The sequence below is a fragment of the Phocoena phocoena genome, chromosome 11, assembly GCF_963924675.1.
Source record: "Phocoena phocoena chromosome 11, mPhoPho1.1, whole genome shotgun sequence".
NCBI lineage: Eukaryota > Metazoa > Chordata > Mammalia > Artiodactyla > Phocoenidae > Phocoena > Phocoena phocoena.
The window spans coordinates 20,867,843-20,885,578 of NC_089229.1; the positions used below are offsets into that span (position 1 = coordinate 20,867,843).

Sequence of the window (17,736 nt, forward strand, 5' to 3'; positions counted from 1 at the left end):
GCCAAGTGTAGAGAAAGACAGTAAAAGGTGGGGTGAGGAAATTATTTAGGTCCATGGAAAGTCAATAAAATGTTAAGTTAGAAGTGACATGACATGACTTCCGTTTTAACCGGATGACTCTGGGCTTCTGTGTTGAGAACACAGTGTATGAGTCAAGGTCACAGGAGGGAGGCTGCTGCAATGATCCAGTCGAGAGATGATAGTGGCTTTGACCAGGAGGGTGGTGAAATACGTAGTGACAAGTGTCACACTCTGATATATTCTGAACTTATGTTCTTTGCCTAAAGACGGGCTACCCCTTCTATCTTTGAGGTTTTGTTTCAGGTAAAGCAGGTATCAGGCTAAAATTATTTTTGGTCATACTACACGGAGTAGATTTGGGGTCTTCATGTATGCCCTAAAGATCAAAAACAAAAACCTATGTATCCCCTCCTGAAGTCTTGATTCCCCCCCCATGAACTTTTAAGTTGACATCATAAATTTATATAAGATTACAAAGAATGTAATTTCTGGTAATGTAAACAGTAAAATTTTAAAACAGAACTTCTATATCACCTAAATGGTTAGTTTTACCACAGGGGACCCAGACTCTTGGTCAGACAGTATTCTGGGTGTGTCTGTTTCTGGGTGAAATTAACATCTGAATGAGTAAAGCAGTTTGGCTTCCCCACAATAGAACACAAAGCTAAGTAAAAAGGAGCTCCTTCCTGTCTTGAGCTGGGATGTTGGTCTTTTCCTGTCATTGGATTTGAACTGAAACACTGGCTCTTTCTGCGTCTTGAGCCTGCCAGCTTTTGGACCAGAACTTAGACCACTGGCTTTCCTGGGTCTCCAGCATGCCAACTGCAGATCTTGGGACTTCTCAGTCTCCAAATCACATGGGCTAATTCCTTCTAATCTCTTAATCTCTCTCCCCCCACGCCCATAACCCCTCTCCCATGTGTGGATGTGTATATATGTATATATGTATGTATGTATGTATGTATGTCATTAGTTCTGTTTCTCCAGAGAATCCTGACTAATATAAACACCATCATCCATTTCAGATATAACCCACCCAGTTCAAGCTCCTCCTTATCAGCTGGAAAATTTATGTAATTTTTTTCCTTTAACGCTTTTATTCAGTCTACTTCCCCACAGAACTTCATCCCAATGTAGCATACGTTTATGTCGGAAAGTCTTTTATTGCTCCTGCTACCATACTTCTTTGCAAGAAAATATTTCAGATTCCTGCTCTGTTCAGAGCCCAGGTAGATTCTAGACCCCTGCACAATACAGTTAAGACTCAGGATAGATAAGGAGATGCCGTTCTTGGCTAAAATGGGGAAAGAGTAATTGTGAGAGGGGAAGTGAAAAATACAGTCCGGACACTGCGAACCGATGCCCTCAAAAACCTTCCACACCTTAGGTGTTCGGGTACCCCAGGAATACCTGTTTAAAGCCCCCTGCAGTGGACTACCCATTTGCCTGACGACTAAAAGTATTTTCTATGTATAATCCTAGGCTAGCTGCTTGGTTTTGCCTATGTTGCCATAAGAAGTCAGGAGGGCAGCCCCGGGCAAATGTCTTCGTAAGCAGCTCCGCTCACTCTAAAGGATGCTACCCCCAGCTTTCATCTAACACTCTGCTAGGGTACCAAGCCTCTCTTGAACCAGCTACACAGAATAGCTGCACTCTAGGCCTTAAGTGCCAGGGAGTAATACCACCTCAAATTCAAAGGCAAGGAATATTCTCAAACCCTCAGCTGAGAAAAACAATACACAGGGAAGACTGCTGAGAGGACAAGTAGTCTTCCTATCGGTGGGCCAAATCAGATCAGCAGAGAACAGGGTACCTCAACAGAACCTTACAGTCGCTTTCACAAAATTCTGCTTTGAAGTGATGCTATTAACTCAAAAATGTTTTAGGAGGATCAGCCTTACAAAACTTGATTTTCAAAACAAAACACAGTGTACTCTTTATGGAGACTCCTGGGAGAAATACTTGTCTGGTGTTGGTGCCAAGAGTAGTTATAATCATCCTGAGAAAACGGTTTCTCTTTACTCCTCCAAGTGTTTCCTCTTCCCTCTATCTCATAGAAAACCCAGAGGTGAAGTTTTGGCCCCTGTGTCTTAGGCTTAGGTCATTCTGACATGCAATTTAATTGTATTCTTGGTTCTACATTGTTCCCACCATTTTCTTACTTTTGATTTTTACTATGTCCAGTATTATGTATTCTTAGCAGCCAAAGTTGCTTCTGGCACGAGGGAATATACACATAAATACCTATATATGTACACACACACGGCAATTTTGTCCTATAATCTCATGCCCCTTTCACGTCCTTCTACATCCATCTACAGAGCTACTTCCCTTTAAAATATTGCCTATTTTTTTTTTAATACTTAGAGTCATGAATATGCTATATTCTGTCACATCAAGCCAGGGTACCAAGAGCATAAGGTACAATCATTTGGGCCTCCAAAAGTAATACAAAACTAGACAGGATACAGGAGTATTTAATCAACAATAACAAAAAACCAAAATCTAATTCTAGGTTTTAATTAACAATTGTTTGAGTTCCTACTTTGTTTTAGACACTAAGCTATATGAAAGGAATTCAAAGGAAATTAAAAGAATGGTTCATGATTCAAAAAGACCACTACAGTCCGTGCATGAGAGGAGTTACATACGTATATATGTACATATGCGTGCCCGCATGTACGTACATACATATACCCACGTACATGCATCATTAGCACTAAGTCTACTTCAATCTATAACAGGTTACAAAAACAACAGCCCGTTAATGCCACTTCATGCTTAGTCACGGATAAAGGTTTCATACTGACTGCCATTGTTTAAGGGACTCCTTGTGCATCGCTCTGGCTACAACAACAATTGTAAAGGTCTTTAATTTTGTGACTTATGATGACAGTAACAGGTTAATTCAAGAAAGAATGAATCCACCCAATTCAATGAGGACTGTGTGTGGTTTACTGTATGAATAGTTAACCGGAGAATGTCTGTCAAATTATATCCCTTGATCAATGTGGCCAAGAGAACGGTCTCCATTCCTGACCAGTTTTGACCACTACTCATCTTATATTATGGAAATGTATGCAGTCCGTGATGACTAGAGCAGTTTCGGCCATGGTTTTCATCCTCAATTTTGCAGAGAAAATTTAAATTCTTAGAAGAAGCCTAAAATCCTTCCAAAAGGCAGGGTCTGACAAAAGTTTGGGATCTGTAAAAACTTTCAGAATTGTATTTTCAGTTTCATGACATACCACATGATTTACAGAAATATACTTACTATTTGGAACAGAGGGCTCTGCATCAAAGATAACTTCCAAAGATAAGGGAACTAGCCTTGACTCAACTCTCTGAAACATTTTATAACCTTTTGCTAATGGAGAAGACTAACCTAGGTTTTAGAAAGAATTCTCTTTAGCTAAAAGCACTTGAGTCCATTCTCTATGTCTGCGTCTTTATTCCTGTCCTGCCCCTAGGTTCTTCAGAACCTTTTTTTTTTTTTTTTTAGATTCCATATATATGAGAAGATATGGGGATATATGTATAGCTGACTCACTTTGTTATAAAGCAGAAACTAACACACCATTGTAAAGCAATTATACTCCAATAAAGATGTTAAAAAATAAATAAAAATAAAAGCACTTGAATTAAATGCTACACAATTTATAATTTGCAGGCACATTTCACTCATTTTTCCCCACACTCCAAATCATGATCTGTGGCTCCTTTTCTGTGCCCCCAGTTTGTTCCTCTCCCACGTCAATCCAAATGGGCTGCCAATTTCTTATTATCAGGGCCCTGATTACTATTTGCTGAAAATTCTCGGGCTGTGAAATTGCTTAAGGTTAAAATTTTAGTGTAGACTCTTTACCAATTTTATTGCTCAGGGAAGTAGACTCCATTTATATACTTCCAATTAACCCTACTTAACGCAGACTCTCAGAGTAAGACAATTCTGGGAAATCACTACCGAATCGTTTCACACATTCCAGTGTGGTTTGCAAGTATACAGACGCACAAAAGTTAACCCTGCAAGAGGTCATGGTGGCCCATTCAGCCTATCAGCTGCACGGACTACTCTTGCTTAAGTAGCCTCCCCAGCTGGCCTTTCCTCATCTCCCTTTAAAATATTCTATGTTTGCATCTTCCAGCTCCAGTGTGGAGACAGTGCCAGCATCCTACCACATCTTACCACCTCAAATGCCGCCACCCTGGTCCATCAGCATCTCTCTTCTGGACTTCTCCACCAGTCTCCTAACTGATCTATTTCCACCCTGACTCCCTACCATCTGTTCTCCATGCAGCAGCAAGAAAGATCCTTTTGTCACTCACGGCTATAAAGTTTGCCCATCTTTTAGTAAGGATATGTAGTAATGGTACATAGTTAGATAGATATTACAGTAAAACCCACAGTTCGCGTATATTATAATTTGTTAGATACACGGCTAAGTTAGCTATGTAGTAAACCGCTTTTAGCTTCATTATAATATTGCTTTGATTCTTCTCAATTATTTCATTTTCAAAATCTCCAGTCATACCCAAACCAAGACCACCTAACCAGACTCTAACTAGGCTATGCCTAGGTGGGAATTACCCTTGGTTCTGTCTGTTGGGAACCAGGTAAATTACTCAGATGCCACAATTACAGCTGCAATGTAAACTGTACATCTGCCTGTTTTAACCTTACCAAGTAGGCAAGTTTTTTAAGTATCCCCCACAGTCAGATAATCAAGTACTTTTTAACATATTTTGAAAGGTCTCTATAGCATACACTTAAGTAACTATTTAAATATCCAATCATGTTCATTAATTAAATTGTGTTTTCCCAGATTCTTATACAATAATGACCAAGGCAAACTGACAAGTAATTATGTGTAATATCTCTGCCTTCAAGAAAACTATTCCTTAGTCATGCCCCGCCCCCAGGATAAATATCTAAATTTTTTCTGTCTCTGCAATTAGATATTCTAATCTCTACTTTAAAAAATAAAATTGACTTAACTGAGTTTAGAAAGCTAAGTTTTCTCCAACACCTACAGAATACAGCAAAACCTGCTTAGCATGTCACATTAAGCCTTTTGACATCTGGCACCTACCTACTGGCTAAGCCTCATCTCCTACCCTAGCCCCATAGACTAAATTACTTGTAGACCAGGCATGCCACAGTGTCTTTGCACTTGCTAGTTTCTCTGCCTAGAGCAGCCTCCTCTGCTTTGTCCACCTGGAAGGCAACTCATCTAAATGGTTCAGATGCTACCTCCTCAGGGAAGCCTTCTCTGATTGCCCCCCGGAGAGCCCTAGGCCCTCCCCTCCATGCTCCAATTCCACATTGCATAGGTTTTCAAGCAAGCACATTGCCGTATTATAACTATTTGTTTGCAGGTCAGTCTCCCAGTGGACAGCAAACCCCTTAATGAAAGCAACCATGTCTTATTAGTATTCATATTCCTAATGCTTGGCCTATGTTAAGTGCTCATTAAATGCCTCCTGAGTTAATTAACAGACAAATGAGTTAATGTAAGAACGTTAACAGAACACTGTGCAAAAGGATCAGAACAACTGGTCCTCTGAATTTGGGAGTGTGAAAAACAAATTCAATTGCAAATTTAAAACAAATACATTTTTATGGTTAAATCAACAATTCAGAACTTGGGGTTTTAAAGGAGGGACCAAAAAAAGAAAAATCAATCACATCTATACAGATTTTTAAATATTTTTCCCCCAGGTAATTTATTCATTCTATGGCGCTGAACAAACACTCCCATTTCCTTCTCATCCCTCAATACTTCTGGAAATATGTGAAGACTAGTAAGGACTTACCATAATATCAAATCATAATTTCTTCAAAAAAAAGATACTATTGGGCTTCCCTGGTGGCGCAGTGGTTGAGAGTCTGCCTACCAATGCAGGGGACACGGGTTCGAGCCCTGGTCTGGGAAGATCCCACATGCCGCGGAGCAACTAGGCCCATGAGCCACAACTACTGAGCCTATGCATCTGGAGCTTGTGCTCCGCAACAAGAGAGGGTGCAACAGTGAGAGACCCACGCACTGCGATGAAGAGTGGCCCCCACTCGCTGCAACTAGAGAAAGCCCTCGCACAGAAACGAAGACCCAACACAGCCATAAATAAATAAATAAATAAAATTAATTGTTTAAAAAAAAAAGATACTATCAAGATATATGTGAAGAACTTTAAAACACTACTGAGATTCACAAAACAAGATTTGAATAAATGGGAACATATACTCTGTTTGGGGACAGGTTGGTTCAGTTTTGTAAAATATTCTCCCTAGATTAATCTATAAACTTAATTCAACCCTCCCCCTAAAACATGATTTTTTTAAGAACCAGACAATTTTCAAAGTTCATATAGAAAAAATAAGAGTGTAAGAAGATACAGGAAAATCCTGGAACGAAAAAAGAGAAGTGAAGACATGCCATCCCAGATATTAAAACATGAAAAACTAAAGAAATTAACATGGGGCAGAGTTAGCCAACAAACTGACAGTAAACTTTCCAAAAATAGCTCTAACTGCAGAGGGGGTTTAATAGATGATGCTACCCTTTCATGCCACCTTCACCCTGGTCCAAGTAAATATTAGCTTTCTCAAGAATCATCACACTGAAGGCAAGGGAAAGATACATTGTTCAAGAAATGTTTGGAGCAGCTCATGCAGCTCAATATCAAAAAAATAAACAACCCAATCCAAAAATGGGCAGAAGACCTAAACAGACATTTCTCCAAAGAAGATATACAGATGGCCAACAAACACATGAAAGAATGCTCAACATCATTAATCATTAGAAAGATGCAAATCAAAACTACAATGAGATATCATCTCACACCAGTCAGAATGGCCATCATCAAAAAGTCTACAAACAATAAATGCTGGAGAGGGCGTGGAGAAAAGGGAACCCTCTTGCCCTGTTGGTGGAAATGCAAATTGATACAGCCACTATGGAGAACAGTATGGAAGTTCCTTAAAAAACTAAAAATAGAACTACCATACGACCCAGCAATCCCACTAGTGGGCATATACCCTGAGAAAACAGTAATTCAAAGAGAGTCATGTACCAAAATGTTCATTGCAGCTCTATTTACAATAGCCAGGACATGGAAGCAACCTAAGTGTCCATCGACAGATGAATGGATAAAGAAGATGTGGCACATATATACAATGGAATATTACTCAGCTATAAAAAGGAACGAAACTGAGTTATTTGTAGTGAGGTGGATGGACCTAGAGACTGTCATACAGAATGAAGTCAGAAAGAGAAAAACAAATACCATATGCTAACACATATATATGGAATCTAAAAAAAAGAAAAAAGAAAATGGTCAGAAGAACCTAGGGGCAAGACGGGAATAAAGACGCAGACCTACTAGAGAATGGACTTGAGGATACAGGGAGGGGGAAGGGTAAGCTGGGACAAAGTGAGAGAGTGCCGTGGACATATATACACTACCAAACGTAAAATAGATAGCTAGTGGGAAGCAGCTGCATAGCACAGGGAGATCAGCTCGGTTCTTTGTGACCACCTAGAGTGGTGGGATAGGGAGGGTGGGAGGGAGGGAGAGGCAAGAGGGAAGAGTTATGGGGACATATGTATACATATAACTGATTTACTTTGTTATAAAGCAGAAACTGACACACCATTGTAAAGCAATTATACTCTAATAAAGATGTTAAAAAATAAAAATTTTTTAAATTTTGGAAAGAACAATGGGGTAATTATGGGGAAAAATAAAATCGGATTTCTATTTCATTACTATATCAAAATAAGTGTGAACCAAAGACATATACAAAACTAAAATCATAAAATTCCAACAATAAATTGTTGAAGAATAAGTTTTATGACCCCAGAGTTGGACAGGCTTTTTTGATTATCCTGCAAAATCCAGAAAGTACCAAGGAAACACATGACAACTTTACATAAAAACAAAACTCTTAGGCCCCAAATATTACAGACAATATCAAAAGATAAATGACAGAATAGCAGAAACTATTTGGGAAAAAATCTTATAGGAAACGTTAATTTCTTTAATATATAAAAAGCTCCTAAAACTCAAAGCCAAAACTCAAATTTTAAAAGTGAGCTTGCAAAGGGCATGGACAGACTATTCACAGAAGAGGAAGATACAAAGTAAGCACATGAAAAGATGCTCAAGTTAAACTATGGGATGCTACTTTCTCCCTAGCAGATTAGCAATGATTTAAGTCAATAGCGATTTGCTAAGAGGCATCAAAATTTTTAATTCATATTCCCTGTGACCCAGCACTCCACTTTTACAAATCTTTCCTATAAACTTACTGGCACATAACCACTCCTCCCTAACCACCCTCCCTCCATCTCCACCAACCCCATTTCCTTGGTAGCTCTCTCCAGGAAACTGCAAGCTACAGCGCAGCAGTAGCTTGCCTAAACCGTACACCACCTGAAGAGCAACCATTCCTAAACCCTCTAGAATATCAACAGAGTCAAAGAAATGTAACCCTATTTGCTGCCATCTTGCGCTTTTCTCTTTGACCTCATCTTTTTCTTTTCCTGCCAGAAAGTCACCTCCTGTGTCTAGTAGATCCTCCTCCCATTGACCTCTGTGGCCACATGGTCTTTCAAGCCCCTGGGTCATACATCTCTTTGACTTATGATCCAAGACTTATAATCCAAGTGAATTTTTAATCACAATAAGCATCTCAGAGACTGAGAACAAAACCTGTGAGATCCCTCCCAAATGCTTCAGTGTAAAATCATTAATCACAAACATGAAGAAGAAAGCACTATCATAACTATTAAAGAAAAGCTCTGCTAAACAGGTAAATACATACATACGTATGAGAAGTTCTCCAAACTCCTAACAGCAGAGAGACAATGATAATAATGAGTTAAACCTGTTCAGCGGTATAACCATCTTGTAGCCAGTGCGCTAAGTACTTGCCAAGTACCATCTCATTTAACTCAGCCACTCTATAAGGTAGAGAATATCAGTTACGCCCATTTTTATAATTGAGGACAATGATCTACAAAGAGACTAAGTAACCTGCTCAAGGTCCAAAGGCGAGTAACTGGCAGGGCCAGGATGGGAAGCAGACTATCTGCCCCGGAGCCCAGGCTCTCCACCACCAGGAGATATTTTTCTTTAAATCCTAATTCTTTTAGAAGCAAGGTAGAAAGTATTAACTGAAAGCTTGCTTGGAGTAGAATGGAACACTGATACTGAATTCAAGATCACACAGAATATAGAGTGGGAATTTTTAGAAATCCATAAATACTGCTTTTGGTTTCAAGTCACTATTTCCATTAACCAGTTCACAGAGATGTTCTACATTAGGCAGAACCTGTTTTTGGAAGCGTTGCTCATTGACATACATATGTCTCTCTGGATTTATCCTCCCTCCCCAGCTGAGATTCCTTGCTAAATTTCCTGTGTGTTCACTTCGGTTCAATCCCATCTTCCTCTCCTCGTGAGCTGTGCTCCCTGGTGATGTCCACCAATTCTCTGTCCCCTCCCAGGGCCCTAAGCTCCACACTCTGTCTTCCAGAGCGCCCTAACCTGCTCCACTCAGACTCAGGTAACAGACAGATCTGTTCCTATCCCGTACACTGCTCTTGTAAATTCTGACAATTTTATCCTTGAGAAACATACGCGTGGGCTTTGATGTCCACAGTACTTTTCCTTTAAGTCAATTCAAGAACGGAATACCTGATTACAACTTTTGTTCATAGCACTCCAATGGTTTCAACAGATGCACTTATCTAGCGGAAAAAACCCTCAAGATTTTGATTTATGATAGACTAGTCAGAAAGTAAATATAAAAACAGTAGGCGGAAAACAATGAATGAAAAAATGATTCGAAAATACGTAAGTTAAATAAATCGAAAGAAAGCCAAAATGTAAGATAATAGCAAAATCATTCATTTTTTTTTTCTCCACAGTGCTTATCATCATCTGACATGTTTGCATATGCTAAAATGTCTGTTTCCTCTTCGCTTCCTACCAGAATGTTTGCTCCATGAAGACAAGACATTGATCGTTTTGTTCACTGTTTCTCCAGTGTCTAGAACTGAGCCAGAAGCATAGTAAATGCTCAATAGTACTTAAGTGAGTAAGTCAGTGAATGAAGCTTCTGCCTCATTATCTCTCGCTCCATAAACAAGATTTGCTTTCATACTCTGGCCAAGATTTTTAGAGATATTCCTAACTCCTAAATCTCTTTTTAGGTTACTTTCAAGATGGAGAGTCATCTGATCAGATCCAATTCTGAGACACACAAAACTTAACTACTCACCACTCCCTACACATATGTTCCCTGATTCTTAAAAGGAAAAAAAAAAAAAAAAAAAAAAGGAGAGAAGAGGCACAGCAGAAAATTTTCTAAACCGCTTCTTCACCTACATGAAACTAGTTCACGCACGCCTATACCCACTGGTTCATAAGATGACTGTATTCTTTGTAAGTAGCACAAAGCTAATTGAAAAAGGGGGAAAAAAGGTCAGTTACTAGTAATAAAAGCACCAAAGGGCCCGGAGGGTTCTTTACACTCTGGACAGTGTGTTAAGAGGCACTTCAGTGACCTCCATCCTCAACTCTCTCTAGGTCTAAAATTGATTGATTTAGGTTAGATTTCCCAGCTTCATTTCCTTGTGATGACTTTGAATATCAAACTATAGCCTCAAGGGCAAAAGGGATGGCTGAGAAATAAATGTCTTACGCTAAGCAACTGCTCTCTTTCCCTGCTGAATACAGACTTTTGATTTAATTAAACCCAAGGAGAGATTCCAAACAATTTCCAACTGGCTTTTTCTAGACCCTATTAATTACCTCCCAACTTACAGAAAAAAATCAACTACCATTCAAATCTTCTGATACCATTCCCATCTCCCCCACCCAAAGGTTCCTTGTCTTCCTCTGCATTTTCCACTCTCCTCCCCCCACCCCTACCCCACTCCCTCTACTTCCCAACCAAAGCCACCTAATTATTGACCCACCATCCGATGTCTAGGTTCTTGCTCAAGCCAGCCCCTCTGCCTGGAATGACCTTTCTACTCCCACCTCACCTGCAAGCCTACAGCCTACTAGAATCTCTGTAACTGTCCACCTCATAACAAGGTCATTTGCACGCAGAACAAGTTCTCACTAGTTTGCGGCCTTTTGGAAGACAGGAATTACACAGCTGCTTTTTTTTTTGTATTTAAATCTTTCACTCCTGGGGACCTAACAATGCTTTGCTTATAGAAGACACTTAATTCTTGTTTACCTTATTGAAACTCATTTGGAGGCAGAGACATTTTCTGGGGTTTTGCATAGAATTTCTAATGGATTACGTCAGGATGGCTGCCAATCTCTCTATCCTTCTCCGTGCAATTCACACAGTCACATTGTTTTGAAAAATTAAGTTTTCCACACAGAGCAGTAGTTGTCAATACCAGCACCCTAGGTTTTCTACGGTGATTCATGACCCATTTGATCAAGAACTATTGGATATCTGTTAATCAGCAGTCACTCAGCTGGGCCTTGGGATATAGAGATGAAAACATGGTCCCTGCCCTCAAGGAACAAGATGTCTATTTGGGAGAGAGAACCAAGTAGACAAGTAATTATAGTTTATAAAGTCCTATGAGACCTTTATAAAGTCCTATGAGGTCTGTAAGAGGACAGACAGGGTCTACCTAGCTCAGCTTTGGGCAGAGGGGTCAATAAAGGTTGTAAGTGTCAAAAAGCCTCTGTGGGAGATGATATCTGAACTTGAAAGTTAGTCTCGAGAGGAGAGACATTGCAGGCAGAGGAAACGGTATGTGCAAAGGCACTGAGGCAAGAGACAGCTCCTTATTTCTGAGCACCGCAAATGTTTTGTTACTTCTGGAACATTCTAGGGGAGCTGCAGAACAAGAAGCAGAGCATAGAAGCAATGGCTGTACATTATGATGGGCCTGGTATACAAGGCCAAGGAGTTTGGTCTTTAACCTGTAATTAGTTCCATGGACACTGTGCTATCCAGACTATAAATTTAGGATTCCACGATCAGGCTAGTTTTGCCACAGAATGGAACAGTCATCTTGCAAATCACAACAACAGTCCAAACAAATTAATCTCTTTTGTTCAGTCAGGTAACAAAATCACAAGCTAAAAATACTGTTTTGGAAAACGGGAAGATATACGTGGCAATGACAGCAAAGGTGCCTTTTTATGAAAAGAACTTCTCAGTGGAATAATCACAGGAAAGAACTTCCCCAGCAAACTGTTTCTCAACTGGATTCTGAGAAACCGTGAGAAACAGAAAGCAGATTACTGGCTGAAAAATCAAGAGAAGATAAACTCCACGAAGCATCACTAGACTGAACTCCCTCAGAGCAATGGCCACGTCCAGCTGTTTCACCACCGGATCCCTACTGCCTGGCATTACGGTGGACACAATAGGTGCTCAATGAGTACTAGGTGAATGAATGGACAAAGGAACTGATCCATAAACATCACCCCTCTATAAAACAGAAATAAATGCTTGAAGCACAGGGGGGGAAATTAACCATAATGTTTTTAAAATTCTTGAAGTGTTCATAAGAAAGGCAGTTTCAATATTTAAAAAATGCATTTCGGGGCTTCCCTGGTGGCGCAGTGGTTGAGAGTCCGCCTACCGATGCAGGGGACACGGATTCGTGCCCCGGTCCGGGAAGATCCCACATGCCGCGGAGAGGCTGCGCCCGTGAGCCATGGCCGCTGAGCTTGCGCGTCCGGAGCCTGTTGCTCCGCAACGGGAGAGGCCACAACAGTGAGAGGCCCGCGTACCGCAAAAAAAAAAAAAAAAAAAAAAAAGAAAAAAATGCATTTCCACACAAGCATGAACACATGACCATGAACAGTTGTTTGATGTGACTCACTCTGACTGGTACAGCCACGTAATCTGCATGAAAGAAACCCAGAAATAATGGACACCAGTGAGTTAGATGCCACAAAGCAGTTTTGTGAGCAAAGAATAACACAGTAAGTGTCAGCTGTGTATCGTGGAAGGGGTCCCACACCAGGAGTGGAGCTGGAGTCTAAGTAAATCCATGCACATTGCACTCAACTGTCTTGTCCAGGTGCTAACCAGATCACTTTCTTGAGGAAGTGACTTAACTTCCCTGGACCTTAGCTTTCTTGTCTATGAAACGAGAGAGTAGGTGAGATGCTCCTCAAGGTCCCTTTTGATAAGAAGAGGTATTTCAAGATGTCCCAGGGGCAGCAGGTCGTCATCATACACACACGAGCCCTGTTCACGAAGGATCACCATTATCACATGTTTCTGAGTAACTCTGCTGCTCCTGTCACTGTCATAGTGCTGGGGGCTTTGTAAATCATGGGAAAGTAGAGCCCATCGCCTCTAGGAATGTCTCATCTAGATCAATTGCCTTAGAAATTACCCATCTAGTAAAAAGAGCTGGAACAACAGTTCATGATTTTTAGTGGTTGGGGGAGCCCTCAGATTACCTGGCCCACCAAGCCCAATGTAGCAGATATGACTTTGAATCTGACAGCCAGTTAGTGGCTGGGGACACACTGGCACCCGGGGTCCTGAAGACATCCTGCTGTGACCGGCTGTGGCCTCCAGACACTCATTCCCTCTGACACTCACAGGAGGTCTCCACTGGGAGACCGACAGGAAAAATGTAAGTGAATTCCTGCTGTATTACAATATGTCTGCTTCCTATAAGAATGACTGCAAGCCAGAAGGTCACTCAGCAGATGCCTAATTAAGGGTCAAAGATTTCTATTACAGAACAGGCCCACAAAATCTGTCATTATGTGTTTTTAACAATTTCTTGGCTCTTCAGACTTAAGGGCCAACAGCCTGACTGGAGAATTAAATGCTAAGTATAGGGAGGAATTTTCCCTTTTCGTCTTACGTTATTTTGGGGCTGTGATTTGATTCTCCTCCAAAATTCTGCCAACTCCCTTTACCACCCAAGAGATATAACTTGCACATAAACATTTATGACAGTCTGGGTAGATTATTATGCTCCTAAGGACATGCTTTTATTCTGCGAAGCTGGTCTAGTGACTACAGTCCTAAATGAATTCTGTAGGGAGACGCATTTCAAAAATGCAGTCTTCAACAGCTCATGAAGAACTTCTCCTCTTTTATACAATCTGTCTGAGTTGCCAATTGAATAGCAAGTTCCTTTCAAAGTAGATCACCATAGTTGGTGCTGGAAGTGGTTTTGAATCTCAGTTAAAGAATGGTTCTCCCTCTAAGCAGCTTTATGGGGGAGGTGTATGTTCTCTTTACTCTGTGAAAAAAAAGGCTCATGGAGAGGTGGTAAAGGGAATATATCGCCTTAATTATATTGTAAAAAGCCATAGGATAATTCAGCCAACATCCTTAATGATATGGTTCATTCAATTGCCAAAGAAAGGCTGTATCACATAATCAAGTGGTTTCATTTTGTATCATCCATAAACTCCCTCTTTATAGGAAGACCTTTTAAATAGTAAACATTTCAAGATTTGAGGTCAGTCCAACCTAGACAAATCTAGAATGTCATTAATTAAAATGTAAACTGATTCTATTTCTGGTCCTGGTAATCAACTATGGAAAATAGTTTCAATGAGAAGAATGCCTGCAGACATATGAGGTTATATTTATATTAATAGGGACAATTTCTTCTCTCAGTTACATGATTACAGGTTGAGCACTAGAGTTTTGGTTACTAAAAGAGAAGGTGTTGGGACTTCCCTGGTGGCACAGCGGTTAAGAATCTGCCTGCCAATGCAGGGGACACGGGTTCAAGCCCTGGTCTGGGAGGATCCCACATGCCACGGAGCAACTAAGCCCATGCGCCACAACTACTGAGCCTGTGTGCCACAACTACTGAAGCCCACGCGCCTAGAGCCTGTGCTCCGCAACAAAAGCCACCGCAATGAGAAGCCCGCGCACAGCAACGAAGAGTAGCCCGCAGTCGCCGCAACTAGAGAAAGCCCGTGCACAGCAAGGAAGACCCAACGCAGCCAAAAATTTTTTAAAAAAGAAATGTGAAAAATGAGTAACTGCATCTACAACTATCTAGGTATTTCTAGACCCATTTCAAGTAAGTACAACTTGCTAGGGTTGCAAGCAAAATTGGTTACAAGGCACAGCAGCTAAATAAACACACACACAAAACGCAAAAAATGTTGCAGTGACTTCATCACATCAAGAGGCTAAGAGTTACTGGCTCCACTCAGCACAGCTTTTACGGATATTTTCTGCAGTGACTGTGTATGCTGCCTTCAGAGACTCTACAAAGGAATTAACCTGACACCATGTTGTGAGACAAGCAAATGCTAAAGAATGCACTCTCCCCTGGAGCGGGGTGGAGGGAAAATCGGGGAAATCCCTACCAAGAGGGGCGGGGGCAGCTAGCTAGAGAATGCAAAGCAGTATCTCAAATTTTTCTCCTCTCTAAATGAGCACGCTACAACTATTGAAAATATGTACACTTAACAGTCACAAGTAAACAGTCCATTTGTGTATATGCTTGCATATATACAATCCTGATTGCATGGGTGAATATTCTGCTCAGTAAAATAAAGGAAGCCCACTGAATTTCCCCTCTCAAAGCTAAAGTCGCTACGAATTAAAACACAATATTTTCTAAAGGCATCTGAAATGGCCTGCAGTGTAAAATGTGGAGTCTATTTCCATGACACCCAAGCTGACTCTAACTCTTTCCATCTTGATGAATTCGTCAAGTTGAGTTGCCAAGCACCTGATAAAAACCCTTGCGGTTGGAGGGAAAAAATTAATCAAAGAAAACACCGGTAGAAATGAAAGTAAACAACGAAACATTAGAATCAAAGGAAGCAGAGAAGTCAGCCAGTCAAATGACAACACTGCTCCCAGCCATAGCTGAGTGTAGGGAAGTGTCGATATTAGAACAGCTAATCACAATGATGAAAGTACTTCAGACATTATTTAATGATTCAGAGTTTACAATATGCAAGGATCCTAATTTTTGGTTGTTGCTGTTGCTGTTAACCTATTTGCTGGTTTCACTCTGAAGCTGGGTGATAATGTAAACATCTACAATTCTTGTTCTTTGTTTTAATGTATGCTTTCATGCATTTAAAGAACCCTCCACCCAAAACAACCAAATTATCTACTTTGGACCCAGGGAGCAGGATAAAAGCATATACCTGATGTCATCACCACTATTTTGAGAAAAATCCACACAGTGGAAACAAAAGTAGTAAGAAAGAGCAAGACAGTTAAGGAACTTTACATTCCAAACTCCCAGTCAACAGGGAGAAAGACCAGAAATTTCACTCCACATTTTACCCTCCCTGGAGTTAAATGGACCACAACTGGAAAATCCACACAAAATCAAATAAAATAACCCATCTCCAGTCCAAGACCGGAAAATAACCAAGCAGAATTAGGACTGTGAAGCTTATTCTGTAGAAAGCTACATTGACCAAAATAATCCAACACACCTGCTACCAAAAAAAAAAAAAAGAGGAAAAGGAAAATAAAGACATCTCCCTGTAAGAAGAGACTCCCCTTCAACCCCAGGTTTCACAAAGTGAGAACTATACTAAAATGTTCTTGACTTGTTTCCTTTGGGCTTCAAGGGGCAGCCAGTAATTGAAGTTGTCGTGCTCTCTGCAGCACGCCTCGGGAGACCAGGTGAAAAATTAGAACACGAGTCTAAGAGTAAATGCCCTGGAACAAACAGTCTGCCTGATGTCACTGCAACATGCATGTTCTTCCTCTGAAACCTGCTTATTTTCTCTTAGGAAAGTCTAACCATTCCAACAGTCTCAAAGCCTTTTATCTCCCAGAAGGAGGATTGAAACTATGTTGTCAACTCAGAAACGTGCCCTCTCATCGCTGCCCCACCACCCTCTGAAGAGGATGGAAGACACAGTTTGCAGAACAGGCACCCTGAGATGCCAAAGGGAAAGAAGGAATGAGGTCATGCAGTCTACTCCGCCAGCCAGCGCAGGGCTCCTCCCGCAGCCACAAATGCTACTGCCCAAGTTGTAAAGCCCACAAGAAAGATACAGGGCCATTCTGGACCCACAGGCAGGTGCTTTAAGGCGCCACTGCCCACAGCCGACTCCGACATAACTCACACGCAAGCTGTCTTCACCGGCAAAGATGAAATAGTTTGCTAGGTGGGCCGATCAGCCCGGCCCTTCCGGATTCTGAGAAGTGCACCTCAGCACGCCGAGGATTCATCTTGCCCAAATTTGTCAATCACCCTCCACAGATCACCTGCACACTGCTGCAGTTTACCATCGTGCACACATTTCCCTGCCCGCCGCTTCAAGGACAAAGAGAGAGCGCTTATGCTTCCATCACAGGCGAGGAGCTCAGGTTTATGGAAACAATAAAATGAAAAGACAAACAATCCAGACACATGGCCCCCGGCATTTTCGTTAGCTGGATCACCCCAGACGTGGATCCAGGAAAACCGGAGGAACGCAGAGAGAAGGTCACTAAGCTTAGCTGGGAAGAGAGCTAGCGTTCACTTCACTGCAGCAGGGCTGCTCACTGAATGCAAGCACTTACCATAAAAATAGAAAGAGTCAACAGAAGGAGAAGGGATCCTTCCTCAGTGTCGTAGGCAGAAAGAAATCCACCGCGGAGCTCCAGACACGGGATGAAGCCAACAAAGTGATGAAAGACGGTAAAACCAACACACACAAGTCCTTCTCAGCCTCCCCTCGGGCCCACATGCAGTTGTTTGTGCTGTGAAAACC

At 41.2% G+C, this 17,736-nt stretch overlaps 1 protein-coding gene across 1 annotated transcript in view; it reads right to left on the reverse strand.

Moving 5' to 3' along the window:
• Positions 1–17,441, reverse strand: part of ANO4 (anoctamin 4) — a 354,975-nt gene extending 337,534 nt beyond the window's left edge. The window contains exon 1 of the mRNA XM_065888413.1: positions 17,107–17,441. The gene's annotated coding sequence lies outside the window, so the exon portion shown is untranslated. The remainder of the gene's footprint in view (positions 1–17,106) is intronic.
• Between the last annotated feature and the right edge of the window lie 295 nt (positions 17,442–17,736).